General features: G+C 41.3%; 1 protein-coding gene across 10 annotated transcripts in view; it reads left to right on the top strand.

Annotated features, from left to right (window-relative positions):
- The window catches only part of LOC109889243 (kelch-like protein 25), a 59,597-nt gene extending 35,762 nt beyond the window's left edge, over positions 1–23,835 (top strand). For 4 of the 10 annotated variants that reach the window (XR_004209675.1, XR_004209674.1, XR_004209676.1 and 1 more), the window contains 2 exons: positions 7,117–7,410; positions 7,518–8,301. The gene's annotated coding sequence lies outside the window, so the exon portion shown is untranslated. Of the gene's footprint in view, positions 1–1,336; positions 5,106–7,116; positions 7,411–7,517; positions 8,302–16,350; positions 16,430–16,770; positions 17,249–21,829 lie in introns of those variants that run through there. The other 6 variants (XM_020480540.2, XM_031822669.1, XR_002255249.2 and 3 more) reach the window with 5 other exon arrangements.
- Positions 23,836–24,786: the final 951 nt, after the last annotated feature.

The following is a 24,786-nucleotide window of genomic DNA, read 5'->3' as shown; positions in this document are numbered from 1 at the left end:
AGGACAAGCTAGTTAACTAAAGATAGTTGATATTACTAGTTTAACTAGTGATTATGTTAAGATTGTTTTTTATAAGTTTAATGCTAGCTAGCAACTTACCTTTGCTCCTTGCTGCACTCTCATAACAGGTGGTCAGCCTGCCACGCAGTCTCCTCGTAATCGGTGTCCAAAAATGCTGATTTCCGATTTAAGAGAACTTGAAATCGGCCCTAATTAATCTGCCAAGCCGATTTAACATTTCATTTTATTTCAAACATGAAATCTTTAAAGACATGCATCAACAAATTTCCTTTTTAGGCATTAATATCAAGGTCTGAAGTGTTTGAGCATAAATTTTTAAAACATTTACTGACAATTTAACACCTTTTTGGACATATTTTCCAAAACAAGTCCTTAATCTCATTACATGAACGGTCTGAAAACATCAAGACCATTAGGAAAGCTAATACATTTTCACATAAAAAAAAAAATAGATTTGTTACTTGAAACTCTGAAATAATATATATTTTTTAAATTATTATGTTTATTTTATTTTGACTGACTTCTCTCATTACATCAACACCTTCCTCAATCTTCAACCTAATATTTTTGACATTTCATTGACACCTGACATACTTTCAAAATGTGGCAAGCCTGAAAGAACGTAACGTATAGATTCTGCATATGCATTTGAAAGCAAAGTTTTCCATTCATTAAATTAACATTAAATGGACACGGGTTCGGAAATGAGGTTGATTTTGGTAATGATACTAAGACTGAGGTATAGTTAAAAACATGACATGTTAATGTAGAAAATTAGATATTGGCACAACCATGGATTGAACTTAAATCCATTTCATTTTGCAGTGCTTCAAAAGTACATAACAGGCTAAAAACAAAACACATAAACACATACAAAAACATTAGAGCACATATCACTACACACACTGGGCTGTACAGAGTCCCTTGGGATGACGTTTCTATGACCCCAAGCTCTGGTGCAGCTTCTTTATCTTTAAGCCAAAGTTTTCATGCGTTTTGCAAGCACATGTTTCTGTCTGACTCTTTGCTGGCCAATCCAAAGTGGCTTAAGTTTAAAGATTGTTATTTTTTATTGCACCATCATTTAACCAGGTAGGCCAGTTGAGAACAAGTTCTCATTTACAACTGCAACCTGGCCAAGATAAAGCAAAGTAATGCGACAAAAACAAGAGTTACACAAACAAACGTACAGTCAATAACACAATAGAAAAATCTATGTACAGTGTGTGCAAATGTAGAAGATTAGGGAGGTAAGGCAATAAATTGGCCATAGAGGTGAAATAATTACAATTTAGCATTAACACTGGAGTGATAGATGTGCAGATGATGATGATGTGCAAGTAGAGCCTTGGAAAGGTTGTGCCTTGGATTCTCAGACTTCTATGAAGATTTGCCATAGTGTCTGTCAGGGCTCTCTTACGGAATATCTGGCTCTTTTCCGAATTTCTCTGGATTCCCATTTATTACAGTGGAGACTTCATCTTGATGAAGGAAGCGGCTAATGAGTTTGCGCATTAGTCTTCTCTGGCTGTTATTGTATAATGTTCTCTGATGACCTCTCTTTGTAGTTTTCTTCTGGACCTATCTGCCTTCCATGTTGTCAATTACCTGCTTCCTCTTGGCCATCATCTCAAGTATTTTCTTTAGGTTGACAATCTCTTTGGTCTTCTCCAGCAGCTTTTCTGTGTAGCGTAACTGACCTCAATTTGGATTGTTTTCTTTCTTCGGTTCTTCTTTCTGGGTGAGTTTCTTGGTGCTTGTGTCTCTTCTTTTAGGAGTTGAGTTGAGTTGATGGCAGGGACATTTACCTGCTGAGGTGAGAATGGCAGTTCTCTTGAGGAGGCTGTCTTCTTGAAGACTTTGAATAACTTAATTTTGCCTCTTGAACATGTTGAAGTGTATCGTCTTCCTCGCTTGATGGTATTATGTCCAATACAGCTTTTAGATGTTTTTTCTGTAATACCTCTTGAGTTTTCCCGCCACTGTGCTTCATTTATGTTGCTGCTTTGTCAGATCTGGAGTTTTCTTGATTTTACCATTTTTCTTTTGATATCTAGAAATGGAAAGGAAGCATGAAAGGAGCATGTCTCAAAACATGGGGGAAATTGTACTGTTATGGACACGTCATCTTATAGTGAAGACTGAATGGCTTACTGACGTGTGTGTACATCCTATAGTAGTGACTGAATGGCTTACAGACTGTGTGGACATCCTATAGTATCTAAATGGCTTACTAATTCTGTGTGTGGTGGATGTGTGCGCGTGCATGTGTAGACTTCTAAACACTGTAGGGTATTGACTTCTTATAGACACTGTGAGGGCATAGGCTTCCTGTAGGCCTATATGCTAATTACTCTTGCTGTAACTTCTCCATCCCCTAACCTCTCTTGTCTTCTTTCTGTACTCTTCCAGCAGTTCTGGGTTGGTGTTAGCTTTCTCTGAATTTTGTCAGCCTACAGTAAAGCTTTCTTTTTGTCACTTGCTGATTGTCTGCAATTAAACAGGACATAAAGAAAAATATCAACAGTTAGTAAATAATATTTCAATTTAATAGTTCATTATATATATTAAATAGTCTGTATGATTCAATTCTCATTACCGAAACAGAAGTTCTCTCTACCACAACTAGCCTTAAATTGCAGTGGTAAGTGAGAATGGCGTTGCGGAGGATGAGGAACCGTAGCATGTTTTGCTAACAATGGAGAAGACATGATGACTAAGCACATTTTTATCACTCAATGTACATAATTAGACATTAATGAATTATATTTTCATAGATTTAAAAACGTAACATTTGTCTAAATGTGAGAAACTACCTGTATCGGTAATGATAATCAATACTGTGGTGTACGCAGTCTGACGAGATTGTTTAACTTTTAACTGGAGAAATATAAAGATCTGCTTACCTGGTAGCCATCTTGAAGGTACTGGCAGATTTGCTGCTTCATTCAAAATCAAACGTTATTTAAAATTCTCTGTGTAAACAGTCCAAATGTTGCGTAGGATGAGAACATCAGTCATGGACACTTTTTCCACCAATTTTTCATTTTTATACATGAATATTCGGTTAATAATTTATCATTTGAAAACATCTATTATAACATCCATTTATTTTTTCAGGATATTTTAATTTTACTCCGTTTTAAATTACAACATAACAACAACATACATTCAGACAGAGCTGGACGCGTTGCGGTAATTAGAATTGCAGCAGAAAAGTCAGATCCGTAACATGCTGCTGTTTTCCAATGAATATGCCAACGTGAGGGAAACCTTATGGCTTTATTCTTGTGTGCGAACAGATTTGAATGACATGAAAATAACAGCCCTCCATACTTTCTGTAGATTTATCCTTCTCCTAGATATCTGGATAGCCAGTACACCGGTGTGCTCTGAAATTGTTTGATTGCAGATATTTATAGGAAAATATTCTTATTTTATTTAATACATTACAAGCATCGTTACATGTACTGTAGTGAAAATACACCCGCTAAATCACTTAATATCTTACCGTTTATTTTTATAAAACAGCATTTTCCTTTATCCTCCAAGATTGTGCAATCCTCTCCCCAAGCTTCCTCTGCCTTTGCAGTTTCCTACATTTGCCAGAAAGCCTCGCAACATTCAGCTCTCTCCCCTGGTTGCCACAGTCAGAATTGGCTATATCGTAAACATTCATAAAACAATTTGCTTTTTGGCCTTAATTTAAGGTTAGCAATGTCGTTAACACGGGTGTGTTCATTATACAGTGGTCCCTGCAGCATACTCTCAAACTTGTGTGATTAGAACGCTTATTTAGAACATTGTTTCGAAACGTAATGTCCTAAATGTGACCAGTTTATATTTGGATGCATGCAATGTTCAGACATCCTCAGAAGCTGTGTCCGCAGAACACAATCATCCAAACCGGAAAATGTATGCTGCATTATTCTTAGTGTTATCTGAGGAAAGATTTACTTAACACAACGGTCATCTTTGGGTAACTTTCGGCTGACAAACCATAATATGAATTGGCTAATGGCAATTACTATTTACAATGAATCACATCACGGGTGAGCTCAACATTGATCAAAATCATTAAAGAAATCTAACATGTCACTTTTTTTTTTCTTCCCCGTGTCAACTTAAGATAAGACATGAATTTCGTCTGTTTGCAGTATCCATGTTGAAGAGGGTGTGTCTACGATCATTCCTTTCCTTTCATTCAAAGATGAGTGAACCGTCCCTTCACATGAATTTGTTATAATATCTTTGGTCTGAGATGTTTACGTGACACCCAGAATGCATGGTATAATGTCAACAAACAAGGTGCCACACGTAGCTGGCGAACAGCTTTGGGTTAGTACAACTGTCAAAGTATTTTACACACATCCATTACAATCTATGCAAGAATTGGAACGCATCATTTTTCACCAGTACTTAAAACTAAATATATTATGCTCCATATATGCATACATTTGGTTATGCTACAGTAGAAACAACACGATATACAGAAAATAAGGCATACACTTTGATAGGAACAAACATGTCCAAAGTTATTATACCTCTTAGGAAAACAAAGTCAATGCGAGTGCCAGCCATAAAATGCCTTCTGGAACATGTGAACTTTCATGTGCCTTTTTAATATCAAACTATGTAATCTCTAAATATGAATAAAATTGTTAAATTATGAGCCTAGTTGGTTTAGCCACAGAAAGACTGCAACCTTCCCGCTAGCCATGATTAGCTGAGATAACAAGTGGGCTCGACATGCTGAGTGATGAGTGTGGATTGGTCTGCAGTGTTGCATCTTGTCTATACAATGAGCTGCTCGTAATGCAGTTTTCGAAAGATAGAACTTTAACCACGGAGAACTGCAAATATTTTGCTGCTGCTCTCAACATTGCTGCCCTGAATTTATCAGATGCTATCGACAAAGGCCAGTGGGGAAAAAATTCTGGATGACGATCGTGCCATGCAATGCTGTCTCTGAAAATAACACGTTTTGAAATCGGTGGAACACAACCGGCCAAACAAGCTGTGTAAACTAAACAGAAACACAGGGGTTGTAGTCTGCCATGAAGATTTCATCCATGTGTATACAGGTAAGAATCTAGCTACAGATTCAGAAATTATATGTTTCTAATTTTGTTAACATTTTCATTGCAGGCTAAAGCTTGCTGTTAGCTAGCCAGCTGAAGTTCGATGGCTGGCTTGCTAACCAAATAACGTTAGTTTCATTGTTAACTTTAGCTTGCTATGACAATTGGTTTGTATTGCTAGTAACGTTACTCATTGGATTGGGATTATATTTCATATTTTAGCTAGTTAATGTGACTAAACAAAAGACCAAGTTAAAGCTTGCTGTTAGGTAGCTAACGTCAGCTGAGGTTAAGTGGCTAGCTAAATCAAATCAAATTTTACTTGTCACATACACATGGTTAGCAGATGTTAGTGCGAGTGTAGCGAAATGCTTGTGCTTCTAGTTCCGACAATGCAGTAATAACCAACAAGGAATCTAGCTAACAATTCCAAAACTACTACCTTATAGACACAAGTGTAAGGGGATAAGAATATGTACATAAAGATGAGTGAGTGATGGTACAGAGCGGCATAGGCAAGATACAGTAGATGGTATTGAGTGCATTATATACATATGAGTATGTAAACAAAGTGGCATAGTTAAAGTGGCTAGTGATACATGTATTTCATAAAGATGCAGTAGATGATATAGAGTACAGTATATACATATACATATGAGATGAATAATGTAGGGTATGTAAACATTATATTAGGTAGCATTGTTTAAAGTGGCTTGTGATATATTTTACATTTCCCATCAATTCCCATTATTAAAGTGGCTGGAGTTGAGTCAGTGTGTTGGCAGCAGCCACTCAATGTTAGTGGTGGCTGTTTAATAGTCTGATGGCCTTGAGATAGAAGCTGTTTTTCAGTCTCTCGGTCCCAGCTTTGAAGCACCTGTACTGACCTCGCCTTCTGGATGATAGCGGGGTGAACAGGCAGTGGCTCGGGTGGTTGTTGTCCTTGATGATCTTTATGGCCTTCCTGTGACATCGGGTGGTGTAGGTGTCCTGGAGGGCAGGTAGTTTGCCCCTGGTGATGCATTGTGCAGACCTCACTACCCTCTGGAGAGCCTTACGGTTGTGGGCGGAGCAGTTGCCGTACCATGCGGTGATACAGCCCGACAGGATGCTCTCGATTGTGCATCTGTACAAGTTTGTGAGTGCTTTTGGTGACAAGCCGAATTTCTTCATCCTCCTGAGGTTGTTAAATTACGAGCCTAGTTGGTTTAGCCACAGAAAGACTGCAACCTTCCCGCTAGCCATGATTAGCTGAGATAACAAGTGGGCTCGACATGTTGTCTGTGTGGGTGGACCAATTCAGTTTGTCTGTGATGTGTACGCCAAGGAACTTAACTTACTACCCTCTCCACTACTGTCCCATCAATGTGGATAGGGGGGTGTTCCCTCTGCTGTTTCCTGAAGTCCACAATCATCTCCTTAGTTTTGTTGACGTTGAGTGTGAGGTTATTTTCCTGACACCACACTCCGAGGGCCCTCACCTCCTCCCTGTAGGCCGTCTCGTCGTTGTTGGTAATCAAGCCTACCACTGTTGTGTCGTCCGCAAACTTGATGATTGAGTTGGAGGCGTGCGTGGCCACGCAGTCGTGGGTGAACAGGGAGTACAGGAGAGGGCTCAGAACGCACCCTTGTGGGGCCCCAGTGTTGAGGATCAGCGGGGTGGAAATGTTGTTGCCTACCCTCACCACCTGGGTGCGGCCCGTCAGGAAGTCCAGTACCCAGCTAACATTAACGTGTGTGTGTGTGTGTAACGTTAGTGTAGTTCTCAGAATGCCATTCCGCATGGCTAGTTATAGCCTTATGTTAGCTAGCTAACATGGAACCTATTGGGTTAACTTTAGCTAGCTATGGCAATCGGTTTGTATTGCTTGCTGTTAGCTAGCCAGCTGATGTTAGATGGCTGGCTAGTTACAGTAGCTAACATTCCCTGTATGAACTGTGTAGTGATATCTCAGAATACCATTTCGCATCTATATAATAAGGCTAAAATATTTATCTGGAATTTGTCTTTCAGCATCAATCAGTAGAATACGCCTGACTCTAATCCACCAGTCATACAGTTACCAAATCTCACCAAGTTTTCCCCCCGACTGGTGCTTCGGCCTTATCAAGCGGCGCTTCAGAAAGACCAGAGTGAACAATGTCTGAGATTTCTAGTGTTGTGAAGGACAACACTGTGACGGGTCAACATCTCACAGCTGGTTGGACTGGAGGATGGTACGGTGCTGGTGGAAAGCTATGGCTGGCAACAACACCTGACTCCGTACTTCAGTCTGCTGCCACAGAGCAAGCAGTTCCAGCACATCAGGTAAAAAAATATTTTCATTAAGGTTATTCTTATCAATACTTGGGAGGTGAATTGATCTTGTGCAGGGTTGTAATGTCTTCTGATTTTTGTTATTCCCTGTTTTACAGCTTCAATGCTCTGGTTCCTGGTGTTGTCACCAAGGGGTTTTCGGGAGGTCGGGAACATGTTTAAGCTTCTGCGCATCCTTCCTCACATAGATAGTCTGCCTATAAAATCACCACCTGGACTGGACACAGCTAGACAAATGTATATTTTTAACAAGATCAGGGAGTTTTGCGACGAAGAAGCCATGGACATCACATGCCCTGCACCAAAGTCAAGGGCAAGACTGAAACAGGCTCTCCAAAATATACATTCTCTTGTTCATGCGTGGTTTGCACGGACCAGTCATCAGCACTATCTGCAGTGCCTCTTAACATGACTCTCTCCTAACACATACGTTGCTGCTAATATTAAATGTTTTTATCCTGCTGCTCACCCACTTTACCCCTGATTGTATACATATAACTACCTCATCAATCACTGATAGTGTTAATATAAATGTCTATTTCTGATATTGCTACTATGCAAGTAACCATTTGGCTGCACAGTTTTCACCGTCTGTAGAGACCACCCACTTAGCAAAATATTGGTATGTGTGGTCGTAACATACCACAACAATATTGTGTGACCGTATCAACTGTCATTTACAGAAATATTTGGCGCATGCATCTTTATGTACTGTACATGAGTAACTCACTCAGGTTGCATGGCCTTAACTTATGTATGGAATACTGTGAAAAGTGCATGTGTAACAGTTTATAAAGTATGTAAATGTACTGGTGTGAAAGAATTTGGGCAGTGGGGTGAAGTATTTTTATTAAAGTACTTTTTTGTGGTACCTGTACACTACTTTACTTTTTTCTATATTTTTTGGGGCTACTTTTACTTCACTACATTCATAAAGAAAATTATTTTTACTCAATACATTTTCCTTGACACCCAAACTACTTGTTACATTTTGATAGAAATTGTCAAATTCACACTTATCAAGAGAACTCTGATCTGGCCCACTCACTAAACACATGCTTTTTTTGTAAATTGTCTTGAGTGTTTGACGAGAGCCAGGGGCACACTCCAATAAATGGAATTGTGCCGTCTGGTTTAATATAAGGAATTTGAAGTGATTTATGATTTTACTCTTGACAGTTTAGTTGTTTTTTTTACCACTGAGTGTGGCTGGGGGTTATAGCATTTATTTCACATAACCCATCAATTTATACAATTGTCTCTGGGTAAGTGTCTATAATATTTATCTGGACACTGTTTACCTGGATTTGTTCCTTATTGTAGGCTACTATTACCTTTTTAGTCTTAGTCTTTACTACACTACTCACTGTGAATCCTTAAAGAGATGGGTGTGGCTGGTTTAAGAGGGTGTGAACAATGCTGAATGGGTGTAGACAAGCGAGAACTCCCAGTTGGTCCTTTTCTCAAAAGTGAGTTTACAAGTTGATCAACTTTCAAAGCAGAATTACTTGCCCATTGTTCCTAATTGCAGTGTATGCTATACCATTGTGTATCTCTGAGTCTCTACTTTTATTCAATTTCAAATGTTGCTACATAAGACTGATTTGAACTGGTCAGTCACATTTTGGAACAGTGAGTGCATTGAAAAGGTAAATATATTGTAGAACTAGGTGGGGTTCAGCTGAAACTCATACTTTGTGGCTGTGGTAACTAGTGACTACCCTCACCCCTTCTATCTTAATAAGGGCTTGTATATTTGATGAAGGTTGGGTTGTCGAGTTTGTATTCATCCTCCTGCTTGCTGGCGGACATAAGTCCCCTCGTTGGAGAGAGAAATCCAAAAGGATAAGTAATAACACTTCCAACTGTAAAACATTTATTCACCAAATTATGTTAATGTTAAAATTATTTCATATTATTTCCAATGTTGAGTCACTGGTGTTTATCAGCCTGTTGCCAAGCTAGCTAACCCAAGATCCGTGTTGGGGACGATGAAATAACAGAAGCCCATTTTTAATGACTGAAGCGAAGTGGGCGATGGAACTGTTGGACGACGCGAGCGGCGAAAATGGGAGAGGGACATAAACAGGGCGGGGCCATAGTTGGGGGAAAGCTGAAATTTATGCAAATACTCCGACATCCTTTTGCTATTAACCAATCGAAGCTCAATATAATTTCCAGATCCTACTGGATTGGCTTATACCTAGCCTGCTTGCTAGCACCAACATGAGGGCGAAGCAAGTGTCTCCATCTGAATTTACGTGTTAAAAAGAATCTCGGACATGTCAGACGTGAAAGCTATGATGAACAACTAAACTAACTAATCAATCTAATTTAATCCAATTTATTTATATAGCCCTTCTTACATCAGCTGATGTCACAAAGTGCTGTACAGAAACCCAGCCTAAAACCCCAAACAGCAAGCAATGTAGAAGCAATGCAGGTGTAGAAGCACGGTAGCTAGGAAGAAACCTAGAGAGGAACCAGGCTTTGAGGGGTGGCCAGTCCTCTTCTGGCTGTGCCGGGTGGAGATAACAGAACATGGCCAAGATGTTCAAATGTTCATAAATGACCAGCAGGGTCAAATAATAATAATCACAGTGGCTGTCGAGGGTGCAACAGATCAGCACCTCAGGAGTAAATGTCAGTTGGCTTTTCATAGCCAATCATTCAGAGTATCTCTACCGCTCCTGCTGTCTGTAGAGATTTGAAAACAGCAGGTCTGGTCAGGGTTCCATAGCCGCAGGCAGAACAGTTTAAACTGGAGCAGCAGCACGGCCAGGTGGACTGGGGACAGCAAAGAGTCATCAGGACAGGTAGGTCTGAGGCATTGTCCTAGGGCTCAGTTCCTCCGAGAGAGAAAGAAAGAGAGAAAAAGAGTGAACATACTTAAATTCACACAGGACACTGGATAAGACAGGAGAAATACTCCAGATATAACAGAATGACCCTAGCCCCCCACTACAAACTACTGCAGCATAAATACTGGAGGCTGAGACAGGAGGGGTCAGGAGACACTGTGGCCCCATCCGATGATACCACCGGACAGGGCCAAACAGGAAGGATATAACCCCACCCACTTTGCCAAAGCACAGCCCCCACACCACTAGAGGGATATCTTCAACCACCAACTTACCATCCTGAGACAAGGCCGAGTATAGCCCACAAAGATCTCCGCCACGGCACAACCCAAGGGGGGGCGCCAACCCGGACAGGAAGATCACCAGTAAGCCAGTGACTCAGGCCCTGTAATAGGGGTGGAGAAAGGGGGACCGGCCAGGTGAGACAGCAAGGGTGGTTCCTTGCTCCAGTGCCTTTCCGTTCACCTTCACACTTCTGGGCGGGCCAGACTACACTCAATCACAGGACCTACTGAAGAGATGAGTCTTCAATAAAGACTTAAAGGTTGAGAACGAGTCTGCGTCTCTCACATGGGTAGGCAGACCATTCCATAAAAATGGAGCTCTATAGGAGAAAGCCCTGCCTCCAGCTGTTTGCTTAGAAATTCTAGGGACAGTAAGGAGGCCTGTGTCTTGTGACCGTAGCGTAGTGTACGGGTAGGTATGTACGGCAGGACCAAATCGGAAAGATGGGTAGGAGCAAGCCCATGTAATGCTTTGTAGGTTAGCAGTAAAATCTTGAAATCAGCCCTTGCCTTAACAGGAAGCCAGTGTAGAGAGCCTAGCACTGGAGTAATATGATCAAATTTTGGGGTTCTAGTCAAGATTCTAGCAGCCGTGTTAAGCACTAACTGGAGTTTATTTCGTGCTTTTTCCGGGTAGCCGGAGAGTAGAGCATTTCAGTAGTCTAACCTAGAAGTGACAAAGCATGGATAAGTTTTTCTGCGTCATTTCTGGACAGAAAGTTTCAGATTTTTGCAATGTTACGTAGTTGGACAAAAGCTGTCCTTGAAACAGTCTTGATATGTTCTTCAAAAGAAAGTTCAGGGTTCAGTGTAATGCAGAGGTCCTTCACAGTTTTATTTGAGACGACTGTACAACCATCAAGATTAATTGTCAGATTCAACAGAAGATCTCTTTGTTTCTTGGGACCTAGAACAAGCATATATGTTTTGTCTGAGTTTAAAAGTAGAACATTTGCCGCCATCCACTTCCTTATGTCTGAAACAGAGGCTTCCAGGGAGGGCAATTTTGGGGCTTCACCATGTTTCATCAAAATGTACAGCTGTATGACATCCGAATAGCAGTGAAAATTAACATTATGTTTTCAAATTACATCACCAAGAGGTAAAATATATAGTGACAACAATAGTGGTCCTAAAACGGAGCCTTGAGGAACACCGAAATTGACAGTTGATTTGTCAGAAGACAAACCATCCACAGAGACAAACTGATACCTTTCCAACAGATAAGATTTAAACCAGGCCAGAACTTGTCTGTGTAGACCATTTTGCGTTTCCAATCTTTCCAAAAGAATGTGGTGATCGATGGTGTCAAAAGCAGCACTAAGGTCTAGGAGCACGGGACAGATGCAGAGCCTCAGTCTGACGCCATTAAAAGGTAATTTACCACCTTCAGAAGTGCAGTCTCAGTGCTATAATGGGGTCTTAAACCAGACTGAAGCATTAAGAATACATTGTTAGTCTTCAGGAAGGCAGTGAGTTGCTGCGCAACAGCTTTTTCAAAATGTTTTGAGAGGTATGGGAGATTCGATATAGGCCGATAGTTTTTAAAATATTTTCTGGGTCAAGGTTTGGCTTTTTCAAGAGAGGCTTTACTACTGCCACTTTTAGTGAGTTTAGTACACATCCGGTGGATTGAGAGCCGTTTATTATGTTCAACATAGGAGGGCCAAGCACAGGAAGCAGCTCTTTCAGTAGTTTAGTTGAAATAGGGTCCAGTATGCAGCTTGAAGGTTTAGAGGCCATGATTATTTTCATCAATGTGTCAAGATATATAGTACTAAAAAATTGAGTGTCTCCCTTGATCCTAGATCCTGGCAGAGTTGTGCAGACTCAGGACAACTGAGCTTTGGAGGTATATCAAGATTTAAAGAGGAGTCCGTAATTTGCATTCTAATGATCATGATCTTTTCATCAAAGAAGTTCATGAATTAATCACTGTTGAAGTGAAAGCCATCCTCTCTTGGGGAATGCTGCTTTTTAGTTAGCTTTGCAACAATATCAAAAATACATTTTGGATTGTTCTTATTTTCCTCGATTAAGTTGGTACTGCACGGTCCTGTCTTTCCAAGCTAGTTGGAAGACTTCCAATTTGGTGTAGAGCCATTTCCGTTCCAATTTTCTGGAAGCTTTCTTCAGAGCTCGGGTATTTTCTGTATATCAGGGAGCTAGTTTCTTATGACACATGTTTTTAGGGGTGCGACTGCATCTAGGGTATTGTGCAAGGTTCAATTGAGTTCCTCAGGTGGTTAACTGATTTTTGTACTTTGACGTCCTTGAGTAGGTGGAGGGAGTCTGGAAGGGCATCTAGGAATCTTTGGGTTGTCCGAGATTTTATAGTACGAATTTTGATGATCCTTGGTTGGGATCTGAGCAGATTATTTGTTGCGATTGCAAACGTAATAAAATGGTGGTCCGATAGTCCAGGATTATGAGGAAAAACATTAAGAGCCACAACATTTATTCCAGTTAACAAAACTAGGTCCAAAGTATGACTGTGGCAGTGAGTAGGTCCGGAGACATGTTGGACAAAACCCACTGAGTCGATGATGGCTCCGAAAGCCTTTTGTAGTGGGTCTGTGGACTTTTCCATGTGAATATTAAAGTCACCAAAGATTAGAATATTATCTGTTATTACTACAAGGTCCGATAGGAATTCAGGGAATTCAGTGAGGAACGCTGTATATGGCCCAGGAGGCGTGTAAACAGTAGCTATAAAAAGTGATTGAGTAGGCTGCATAGATTTCATGACTAGAAGCACAAAAGACGAACATTTCAGTTTTTTTTGTAAATTGAAATTTGCTATCGTAAATGTTAGCAACACCTCTGCCTTTGCGGGATGTGTGGGGGATATGGTCACTACTGTATGTTTCAGTCAGGCCAATCACATCAAGATTATGATCAGCCATTAGTTCATTGACTATAACTGCCTTGGAAGTGAGAGATCTAACATTAAGTAGCCCTATTATGAGATGTGAGGTATCACAATCTCTTTCAATCATGGCAGGAATGGAGAAGGTATTTATTCCAGTAAAGATTGCTAAGGCGAACACCGCCGTGTTTAGTTTTGCCCAACCTAGGTCGAGGCACAGACAGTCTCAATGGGGATAGCTGAGCTGACTACGCTGACTGTGCAAGTGGCAGACTCCACTAAGCTGGCAGGCTGGCTAACAACCTGCTGCCTGGCCTGCACCCTATATCATTGTAGAGCTAGGGGAGTTAGAGCCCTGTCTATGTTCGTAGATAAGATGAAAACACCCCTCCAGCTATGATGGAGTCCTTCACTCCTCAACAGGCCAGGCTTTGTCCTGTTTGTGGGTGAGTCCCAGAAAGAGGACCAATTATCTACAAATTCCATCTTTTGGGAGGGGCAGAAAACAGTTCTCAACCAGCGATTGAGTTGTGAAACTCTGCTGTAGAGCTTATCACTCCCCCTAACTGGGAGGGGGCCAGAGACAATTACTCGATGCCGACACATCTTTCTAGCTGATTTACATGCTGAAGCTATGTTGCGCTTGGTGACCTGACGGTTTCATCCTAACATCGTTGGTGCCGACTTGGATAACAATAACCCTATTAGAGGTCGACCGATTATGATTTTTCAACACCGATACCGATTATTGGAGGGCCAAAGGGGCCGATATCGATTAATCGGCCGATTAAAAAAAAAGTATTTGTAATAATGACAATTTCAACAATACTGAATTAACACTTATTTTAACTTAATATAATACATCAATCAAATTTATTTAGCCTCAAGTAGATAATGAAACATGTTCAATTTGGTTAAAATAATGCAAAAACAAAGTGTTGGAGAAGAACGTAAAAGTGCAATATGTGCTATGTAAGAAAGCTAACGTTTCAGTTCCTTGCTCAGAACATGAGAACATATGAAAGCTGGTGGTTCCTTTTAACATGAGTCTTCAATATTCCCAGGTAAGAAGTTTTAGGTTGTAGTTATTTTAGGACTATTTCTCTCTATATCATTTTGTATTTCATATACCTTTGACTATTGGATGTTCTAATAGGCACTTTAGTATTGCCAGTGTAACAGTATAGCTTCCGTCCCTCTCCTCGCTCCTCCATGGGCTCGAACCAGCAACACAACGACAACAGCCACCACTTCGATGCAGCATTACCCATGCAGAGCAAGGGAAACAACCACCCGCTCAGAGCTAGTGAAGTTTGAAACGCTATTAGCGCGCGCTAACTAGCCAGCCATTTCACTTCGGTCACCCCAGCCACATCTCGGGATTTGATAGGTTTGAAGTCATAAACAGCGCAATGCTTGACGCACAACAAAGAGCTGCTGGCAAAACGCATGGAAGTGCTGTTTGAATGAATGTTTACGCGCCTGCTTCTGCCTAGCACCGCTTAGTCAGATACTTAGATACTTGTATGCTTGTATGCTCAGTAAGATTATATGCAACACAGGACACGCTAGATAATATCTAGTAATATCATCAACCATGTGTAGTTAACTAGTGATTATGATTGATGGTTTTTTATAAGATAAGTTTAATGCTAGCTAGCAACTTACCTTGGCTTACTGCATTTGCGTAACAGGCAGTCTCCTTGTGGAGTGCAGCGAGAGAGAGGCAGGTCGTTATTGCGTTGGACTAGTTAACTATAAGGTTGCAAGATTGGTTCCCCTAGCTGACAAGGTGAAAATCTGTCTTTCTGCCCCTGAACGAGGCAGTTAACCCACCGTTCCTAGGCCGTCATTGAAGTAAGAATGTGTTCTTAAATGACTTGCCTAGTTAAATAAAGATTAAATAAAGGTGTAAAAAAAAAGTCAAATCGTCGCCCAAAAATATCATTTTCCGATTGTTATGAAAACTTGAAATCGGCCCTAATTAAATCGGCCATTCCGGTTAATCGGTCGACCTCTAAACCCTATACACGCTACACTCGCCAGTTTTAGCTTTAGCCAGCACCATCTTCAGATTAGCCTTAATGTCGACAGCCCTGCCCCCTAGTAAAAATGTTATGATCGCTGGATGATTCATTTTATGTCTAATACTGCGGGTAATGGAGTCGCCAATGACTAGGGTTTTCAATTTGTCAGAGCTAAGAGGGAGAAATAGAGACAAGAGAAGGCTCGGCCTCTGACTCCGACCCACTGCTTAATGGGGAGAACCTGTTGAAAGTTTCTGTTGGCTGAATGAGCGACACCGGTTGAGCGTTCCTACAGCATTTCCTTCCAGAAGCCATGAGAACATTGTCCGGCTGTGGGGACTGTGTGAGGGGTTTATACTACTATCTGTACTTACTGGTGGCACAGACGCTGTTTCATCCTTTCCTACACTGAAATTGCCCTTGCCTAACGATTGCTTCTGAAGCTGGGCTTGCAGCACAGCTATCTTCGCCATAAGGTGATCGTTCTCCTGTATATTATGAGTACAGCGACTGCAATTAGAAAGCATCATGTTAATGTTATTACTTCGCTTCGGCTGGTGAAGGTCCTGACGAACCACGTCCAGATAAAGAGTCCGGGGTGGAAAAAAATGGAATGAAAAAAGTCGAGCAAGGAGAAGAAATTCAAATATAAACAGTAATTAAAAAATAGAAACAGTGAAGTTGGCAGGTAGCAAAGTAAGGTGAGCAACAAACCGCACAGCAGCACGTAAACAAGTCTACAAGTTGTGACCGGAAATTAACACTAATCGTAGATTCAGTAGTGTTAATTGTAAAGACCCAGACAGATTTTTTATTTTTTTATCATGAATTGGCTAATTTGCTAGCCAGCTAAAGACATGTGGCAAATTAGTTTTCCCATTTGTTTTCAGGGACTAAAGAGGGCACCTGATTGGCATTTCACGCAATTGGCTTAGCAGGAGGAAAGAGTTATGCTTAACTCATTTGGAGGTAAGACATTTCAACATCTGATGGAAAAATGTAAATGCAGCCAATTGTGTTCAATCTAATCTAAGTTATTTTGTGCATTCTGTTGAGTCTGTTTACCTAACGTTTGCTGACTTTCTCTTACGATATTGTGTTGTACCGTTGGGTTTGTCTTTACTAGTTAAAATTAGAGGATAAGTTATTTTACTACTCTTAATGTAAACAACTTGATCAAGTGTATAAATATGCAAAACTTGACAAAACAATTGCACATTAAGAGGTTGTTGTGGCTTCAGCAACTTGAACCAGCACTGGAATTTGAGCAGTGAGGTTAATATCTCCCCTCTTATCTGTGCTTGTTCCAGGTTGAAGGATATCCTACCCTGACACCTGGGCAGATGTAAAGAACTTGAGAACCCCCCAGCCACCAGGACAATCACCATATCGCAGGATTTGTTTCAGGGGTGTGCAACATCACAATGTTAGATACTTACTGCACTGCTGGAGCTAGAAGCATAAGCATTTCGCTGCACCAGCTATAACATCTGCTAATCTGTGACGTGACCAATAAACTTTTATTTGATATAGAAATAGATTCATCCAGGTTATTGTTTGTCATGCAGATTGTTCAGGTCATTGTAATTTATGACGCTCATTCTAAAATACAGATGTGACTTCTGGGGGATTGCACTGTGTGAAAGTCTTACATTTAGACCACAATTAGTTGAATGAGGTGTTGGTAAAGGGCTGGAACAAAAACCTGTAACCTCCAAGCTATTTAAAGACACAGTCAACTTAGTGCATGTAAACGTCTGACCCACTGGAATTGTGATACAGTGAATTGTAAGTGAAATAATCTGTCTGTTAACAATGGTTGGTAAAATTACTTGTGTCATGCACGAAGTAGATGTCCGAACCGACTTGCCAAAACTCTAGTTTGTTAACAAGAAATTTGTGGAGTTGTTGAAAAACGAGTTTTAATGACTCCAACCTAAGTGTATGTAAACTTCCGACTTCAACTGTATGTACCCCACACATACAATTATCTGTAGGGTTCCTCAGTCGAGCAGTGAGTATCAAACACAAAGACCAGGGAGGTCTTCCAATGCCTCACAAAGGGCAGCTAAAAATGTATGCAGACATTGAATATCCCTTTTGAGCATGAAGTTATGAATTACACTTTGGATGGTGGATCAATACACCCAGTCACTACAAAGATGCAGGTGTCCTTCCTAACTCAGTTACCGAATAGGAAGGAAACAGTTAGAGTAAAATTGGCCTGGGATATGACAAAATGGAGAATGGATTAACAACATTGTAATTTCTAAACTATACTAACCGAAATGACAGCGTGAAAAGGAAGCCTGTACAGAATAAAAATATTCCAAAACATGCATCTTGTTTGCAATAGGGCACTAAAGTAAAAATGCAAAACATGTGGCAAAGAAATTCATTTTATGTTCTGAATACAAAACCTTATGTTTGGGTAAAATCACTGAGTACAACTTTTCATATTTCCAAGCATGGTGGTGGCTTCATCATGTTATGGGTATGCTTGTCATCGGCAAGGTTTTTTATTTTTTTTATTTAAATAAACCGAGGTAAGCAGGCAAAAGATGCATGAAGATGTTGGTTGATCTGCTCTACGACGCACACAAGCTTCAGGGGATTCATCTGAAGGTAACCCAGGACCTGGCTGTAAAAATTGCGAAAAGTGCATATGGGGTAAAATGAGGCAAAAATAATGTGACCAAACCTGAGTTTTATTATATCTCTCGGATATAGGACAGACACTTCAAAATCTTGTTCCGTATTATTTATTTATTTTACTGTGTTTTGCTATTTATGAATTATTCAATGCGTTTCTATGGGCTCTAACAGTAAATCAAATCAAAGTTTATTTGTCACGTGCGCCGAATACAACAGGTGTAAACCTTACAGTGAAATGCTTACTTACAGGCTCTAACCAATGGTGCCAAAAAAAGGTGTGTGTGGGTAAGTAAAGAAATAAAAAACAACAGTAGAAAGACATTTGAAAAAAAGAGTAGCAAGGCTAAATACAGACACCTGTTAGTCAGGCTTATTGAGGTAGAATGTACATGTAGGTATAGTTAAAGTGACTATGCATATTAGATTAACAGAGAGTAGTAGCAGAGTAAAAGAGGGGTTGGGGGGACACACACAATGCAAATAGTCTGGGTAACCATTGGTTACCTGTTCAGGAGTCTTATGGCTTGGGTTAAAAACTGTTGAGAAGCCTTTTTGTCCTAGATTTGGCACTCCGGTACCGCTTGCCATGCGGTAGTAGAGAGAACAGTCTGTGGCTTTTTAGGGCCTTCCTCTGACACCGCCTGGTGTAGAGGTCCTGGATGGCAGGCAGCTTTGCCCCAGTGATGTACTGGGCAGTACGCACTACCCTCTGAAGTGCCTTGCGCCCGCAGGCCGAGCAATTGCCGTACCAGGCAGTGATGCTCTCGATGTTGCAGCTGTAGAACCTTTTGAGGATCTCAGGACCCATGACAAATCTTTTTAGTTTCCTGAGGGGGAATAGGCTTCGATTAGAATGGGGATGTGCTCTGTGCTCCTTTTCCTGTAGTCCACAATCATCTCCTTAGTCTTGGTTACATTGAGGGATAGGTTGTTATTCTGGCACCACCCGGCCAGGTCTCTGACCTCCTCCCTATAGGCTGTCTCGTCGTTGTCGGTGATCAGGCCTACCACTGTTGTGTCGTCAGCAAACTTAATGATGGTGTTGGAGTCGTGCTTGGCCATGCAGTCGTGGGTGAACAGGGAGTACAGGAGGGGACTGAGTACGCACCCCTGGGGAGCTCCAGTGTTGAGGATCAGCGTGGCAGATGTGTTGCTACCTACCCTCACCACCTGGGGGTGGCCTGTCAGGAAGTTCAGGATCCAGTTGCAGAGGGAGGTGTTTAGTCCCAGGATCCTTAGCTTAGTGATGAGCTTTGAGGGTACTATGGTGTTGAACGATGAGCTAGGATAATGGTGTTGATGTGAGCCATTACCATCATTTCAAAGCACTTCATGGCTACGGAGGTGAGTGCTATGGGTCTGTAGTCATTTAGGCAGGTTGCCTTTGTGTTCTTGGGCATAGGGACTATGGTGGTCTGCTTGAAGCATGTTACAGACTCAATCAAGGACATGTTGAAAATGTCAGTGAAGAAACCTGCCAGTTGGTCAGCACATGCCCAGAGCACACGTCCTGGTAATCCGTCATGCCCCGCAGCCTTGTGTATGTTGACCTGTTTAAAGGTCTTTCTCACATCGGCTACAGAGAGCGTGATCACACAGTCGTCCTGAACAGCTGATGCTCTCATGCATGCCTCAGCGTTGCTTGCCTCGAAGCAAGCATAGAAGTGATTTAGCTCGTCTGGTAGGCTCGTGTCACTGGGCAGCTCGCGGCTGTGCTTCCCTCTGTAGTGTGTAATAGTTTGCAAGCCCTGCCACATCCGACGTGCGTCAGAGCCGGTGAAGTATGATTCAATCTTAGCCCTGTATTGACGCTTTGCCTGTTTGATGGTTCGTCGCAGGGCATAGCGGGATTTCTTGTAAGCTTCCGGGTTAGAGTCCCGCACCTTGAAAGCGGCAGCTCTACCCTTTAGCTCAGTGCGAATGTTGCGTGTTATCCATGGCTTCTGGTTGGGGTATGTACGTACAGTCACTGTGGGGACAATGTTCTCAATGCACTTATTGATAAAGCCAGTGACTGATGTGATGTATTCCTCAATGTCATTGGAAGAATCCCGGAACATGTTCTAGTCTGTGATATCAAAGCAGTCCTGTAGTTTAGCATCTGCTTCATCTGACCATTTTTTTATAGACCGAGTCACTGATGCATCCTGCTTTCATTTTTGCTTGTAAGCAGGAATCAGGAGGATAAAGTTGTGGTCGGATTTACCAACTGGAGGGCGAGGGAGAGCTTTGTACGCGTCTCTGTGTGTGGAGTACAGGTGATCTATAATTTTTTCCCTCTGGTTGCACATTTAACATGTTGATAGAGATTTGGTAGAACTGATTTAAGTTTCCCTGCCACTAGGAGCGCCGCCTCTGGGTGAGTGGTTTCCTGTTTGCTTATTTCCTTATACAGCTGACTGAGTGCGGTCTTAGTGCCAGCATCTGTCTGTGGTGGTAAATAAACAGCCACGAAAAGTATAGCGGAGAACTCTCTAGGCAAGTAGTGTGGCCTGCAGTTTATCACAATATACTCAACTTCTGGCGAGCAAAATCTAGAGACTTCCTTAGATTTCGTGCACCAGCTGTTGTTTACAAATATGCACAGACCGCCCCCCTCCCTCGTCTTACCAGAGTGTGCTGTTCTATCCTGCCGGTGCAGAGTGTATCCTTCTAGCTGAATATCCATGTCGTCATTCAGCCACAATTCCGTGAAGCATAGGATATTCCAGTTTTTTTTAAGGCTATATTCAATGTTAAATGTTTTTTTGATACCTACATAGGTCCTAAAAAATTCTAAATCAAATGGCTAAATGACACATTTTATGAACAACTTATAACATTTCCATACGTTAGCTTAGTAGATATTGTGATCTAAGGACTTAAACCTACAGGGGGTTTAATTGCACATACAGAACTAACATTAACAACATGCATGCCAGACATTTCTGCTTTATTTGACTAGGCAAGTCAGTTAAGAACAAATTCTTATTTACATGTATCTTATTTACAATCACGGCGTACCCTGGCCAAACCTGGACGACGCTGGGTCAATTGTGCCCCGCCCTATGGGACTCCCTATCATGGCCAGATGTGATTCAGTCTGGATTCAAACCAGGGACTGTAATGACATCGCTTTCACTGAGAAGCAGTGCCTTAGACCGCTGCGCCACTAAGGAGCCCTGAGGGTTGACGAGAGATGAACTGCTTCTCCTAGTTTTTATGAGAAATATTACTGTGATGGAAATTCCAGATTGTCTGCATAATCAAATAACATACAGCTCAGACACCCATATAGACCCCACAATAAATGCCACCAGGGGTCTCTTCACAGTCCAAGTCCAAAACGAATTCATGCCAACACACAGTATTTACTATACAGAGCCATGATTGCATGGAACTCCCTTCCATCTCCAATTACTCAAGCAAAATGACCATTAAAAATGGATAAAACATCTCATGGCACAATAGGGACTGAAATTATGCACACACTAACAGTCTACACATTATTTAGTTGTATTGTTTGTATATCGTTGTATTTTACATTTGTGTGACCGTTCTTGTCTATCAGTGTATCTGTGGAAGAATAGCTGCTTCTAATGGGGATCTGAATAAACGAATAAGTTGTGTTGAGTCTGTATTCCTCATTGGCGCTGTTTTGTCTATTTTAGTGTTTTGCCTCTGAGACATGAGACTTTGGTTTCACTGTGTATCCATCCGCCTCTCTGTTCACAGATGTCACATGTTTCCGGCCATAGTGACTAGCAGAGGCTTGCTGGGGCTTGCCTGCCTGTAGACCAACGAGATGTGTCAAGCGAGTGAAGGGTTTGGTTCCGCCGGAGTCGCCCGTCGCTAGCTGTTACTCCAAACACCCCATCGGAGGTAAAGACTGTACCAGATTATCTAAGGGGTCCAACGGCAGATCACAAGGTCCTCCAAGAGGGATGCCATTTGCTGGATCCTCTCCCTCACATCACAAGGAGACATCCATACCATGCTTCCTAACCGTCTTATTCATGACCATGGAGAGAAACAGACCCTTTATAGACAGACAACCGATTTGGGTATTATTGCTCAATATTTCTAACTGAGGCCATTTTTAAATGTCTTATTATTTGAGGGATCCCCTATTAGATCATTCCAGCTTTGAACCCAGACGATGTAGTCTTAAGGGGTGATTGTTTTTTGTAAATTACAATTAATTAACTACAGTAAGCAGGAACACTATCCCTTCCATCATAAAATGTGGTACTGTTTGTTAGCGCTTTGCTGTAGGCTCTCAGCACACACTGTTAATGAGCCTCAGCAGACACTCAGATCCAACAAGCAGCCCTACACTACATTGCAAGTCAACTCTTTAAAACAATGAGATACTGTATATCAAAGAAACACAACACGTATCATCTAACTTTCAGGGGAAGTACATGTTAAAGTATAAGCAGTTGTACTGTATTTACTTTATCTATGAAACAATTCAGCCTGGGACTCCTGTCAACACCACAGCACAATTTGCTCTTATCATTGAAGCATTTCTTGAAGGTATGAAAAGATACCCATTACTCACTGGTTTAATTAAGATTGTTTCCATGTCATTTCAACCCCCAAATTAAATGTGATTACATTGGAAACATGGAAAACTGATTTGGATTAGCAAAAAGTAATCAACGTAGGGGAATTGTCTTTTTTTTCACCCACCTTTTAATCTAAATCCAATGGACATGGTGACATTTCTTGTTGATTTCAAGTTGAATTCACATTTGTTGACAACTCAACTAAATTTAAAATCAAAACTAGATGTTGAAATTGCATCTGTACCCACTGGGTACATTGTGGTTGATGTGTGTTTTAGTTATACAACCTTGGCATTATACATTTGATAATATGTCAATGAGGGTACTAAGCTTTGATATTGGGATTTTTCCAGGGGTGAATTTGGTTTATATCTGGAGTTTATTTGTGGAATGATAGCCGCCCAGAAGCTACAACCTTTTTCTTCAGAAGCCCCGTAGGAGGGGGGATTTTTTTTTAAATGATAAAGACTCACTTTTAAACTACAGTTACTTTTCCATGTGGGGGGTGCCTTCAAGGACTGTAATAAGGCCTCCTTGTGAACTGAATTCCTTGTGCCTAATACTGGTAGAAAGGTTTGTCATAAATTCACTCTGTTAAAATGTTTGAATAAATTACTTTTTCATTTACATTGACTACTGGTTGGTTCCATAAGTACAGGGACGGGGATTAATTGAGTGCCTCAGCCTGCCGTCCTGATTTGTCACACCTCTAATGCAGACATTCCAGAGGGCTTTGAAGTAGACAAAATCATCTTATGATCGTAATTAGAGTTAGATTAAGAGCAGTGGGGATTTATTCCGGAATTTCATCCTTTTTCTGATGTGGTTAGTCTGATGAGAACGTTAATAGAAGAGGTAATAGGCACAGCCAAGTCAGCCAAGTAGTCGAAGAAGGTGTCCACTTCACTGGCTGTAGCAACAACAATGCAAGAAATATGTTCTCTTGAAAGCTAAGATTCATTATTTAATGCAAGGTTTTTTGGAAGCACAGTTCGGTCGATATTTTTTATTTTACTTTAGGATTCAAAACACACTTGCAGTATGCTGCATCAAATGACCCATTCTGTATTTTCACTTGTATATAGAATCCCTCCTTCATGAGCACCAATATAAAGACCCTAAAGCTAGCCCGGTGAAGGCAACAGTAACAATAAACCTCGCTCTGCTGAATATGTTGTCTGCCTAAATCAATTATTTAGAGTTCTATTTCTGTTTGCCTTGCAACCCTCTCTTTCCCGGGATACAAGGGTCTTATCCTGTAACGTTTGCTCTGCTACAGCGAGAAGCTATTAGCATGACCCATTAGGCTGGGAGTGACAGGTGTGGAAGCGGACCACAACAGAGATATTTCCAGCTCAGTCATGGCCCCTCGGAAAATAAATGCAAACTGTAGATTTCACAGAATTTTTTTTTTGCTGAAAGGAAAGTTTAAAAACAGAAGTATTGTCCCCGGCCACTTTTTAAGTAGTGGAAATGGGAATATTTGATCTAGATATCCACTCATCCTTATACCCGTCCAAATAATAACACCAACCCACTCACCAATCTCTCAACCTGACACTCAGAGTGACAGTATGTCCACAAGGTTGTTGCAACTCTGTTTTTAGCTCATTACAGACACATTTACCCTCACCTCTAATCTGCCTGTGTGGCTGTCAGCCCAGAAGCTTTAGGAGGAGTTCCAAAAGGCAGCCAATGAAGGGCACAGGCAGGCATCGCCAGGCAGCGTAGCAAGTCCTCTGGGCAGGTGGAAGGTGAGTCTTCTGCCAGGAGACGATCCCACCTGCCTCTCAGCCGTCTGGACAGACCACCTGCTGCCCATCATCATCGCTGATATCCAATATCATCCAAGATCACCCTCCCTCCAACACATACTTTAATTTCCTTAGGGTTTTACAAGAGACTGCAAATATCACATTCCTTTTTCATTTATTAATTTATGTGTCCAAGGATGTGGGCTTGTCCTGCATGTTAGATTGGGATGGCACTGTTCATAAAACTAGTTGATTTTCCATGTAATCAATTCACACTATATGCTGTTTTCCATCCTGAGATGGTGGCACTGCACCAGGACGTCCCTTGTAACCCCCACACAAATTTACTCCTGACTACAAGTGTTAC

The sequence above is a fragment of the Oncorhynchus kisutch genome, linkage group LG4, assembly GCF_002021735.2.
Source record: "Oncorhynchus kisutch isolate 150728-3 linkage group LG4, Okis_V2, whole genome shotgun sequence".
NCBI classification, from domain to species: Eukaryota; Metazoa; Chordata; class Actinopteri; order Salmoniformes; family Salmonidae; genus Oncorhynchus; species Oncorhynchus kisutch.
The sequence above is the reverse complement of the archived record's forward strand: the minus strand, read 5'-3'. Positions and strand labels throughout refer to the sequence as shown.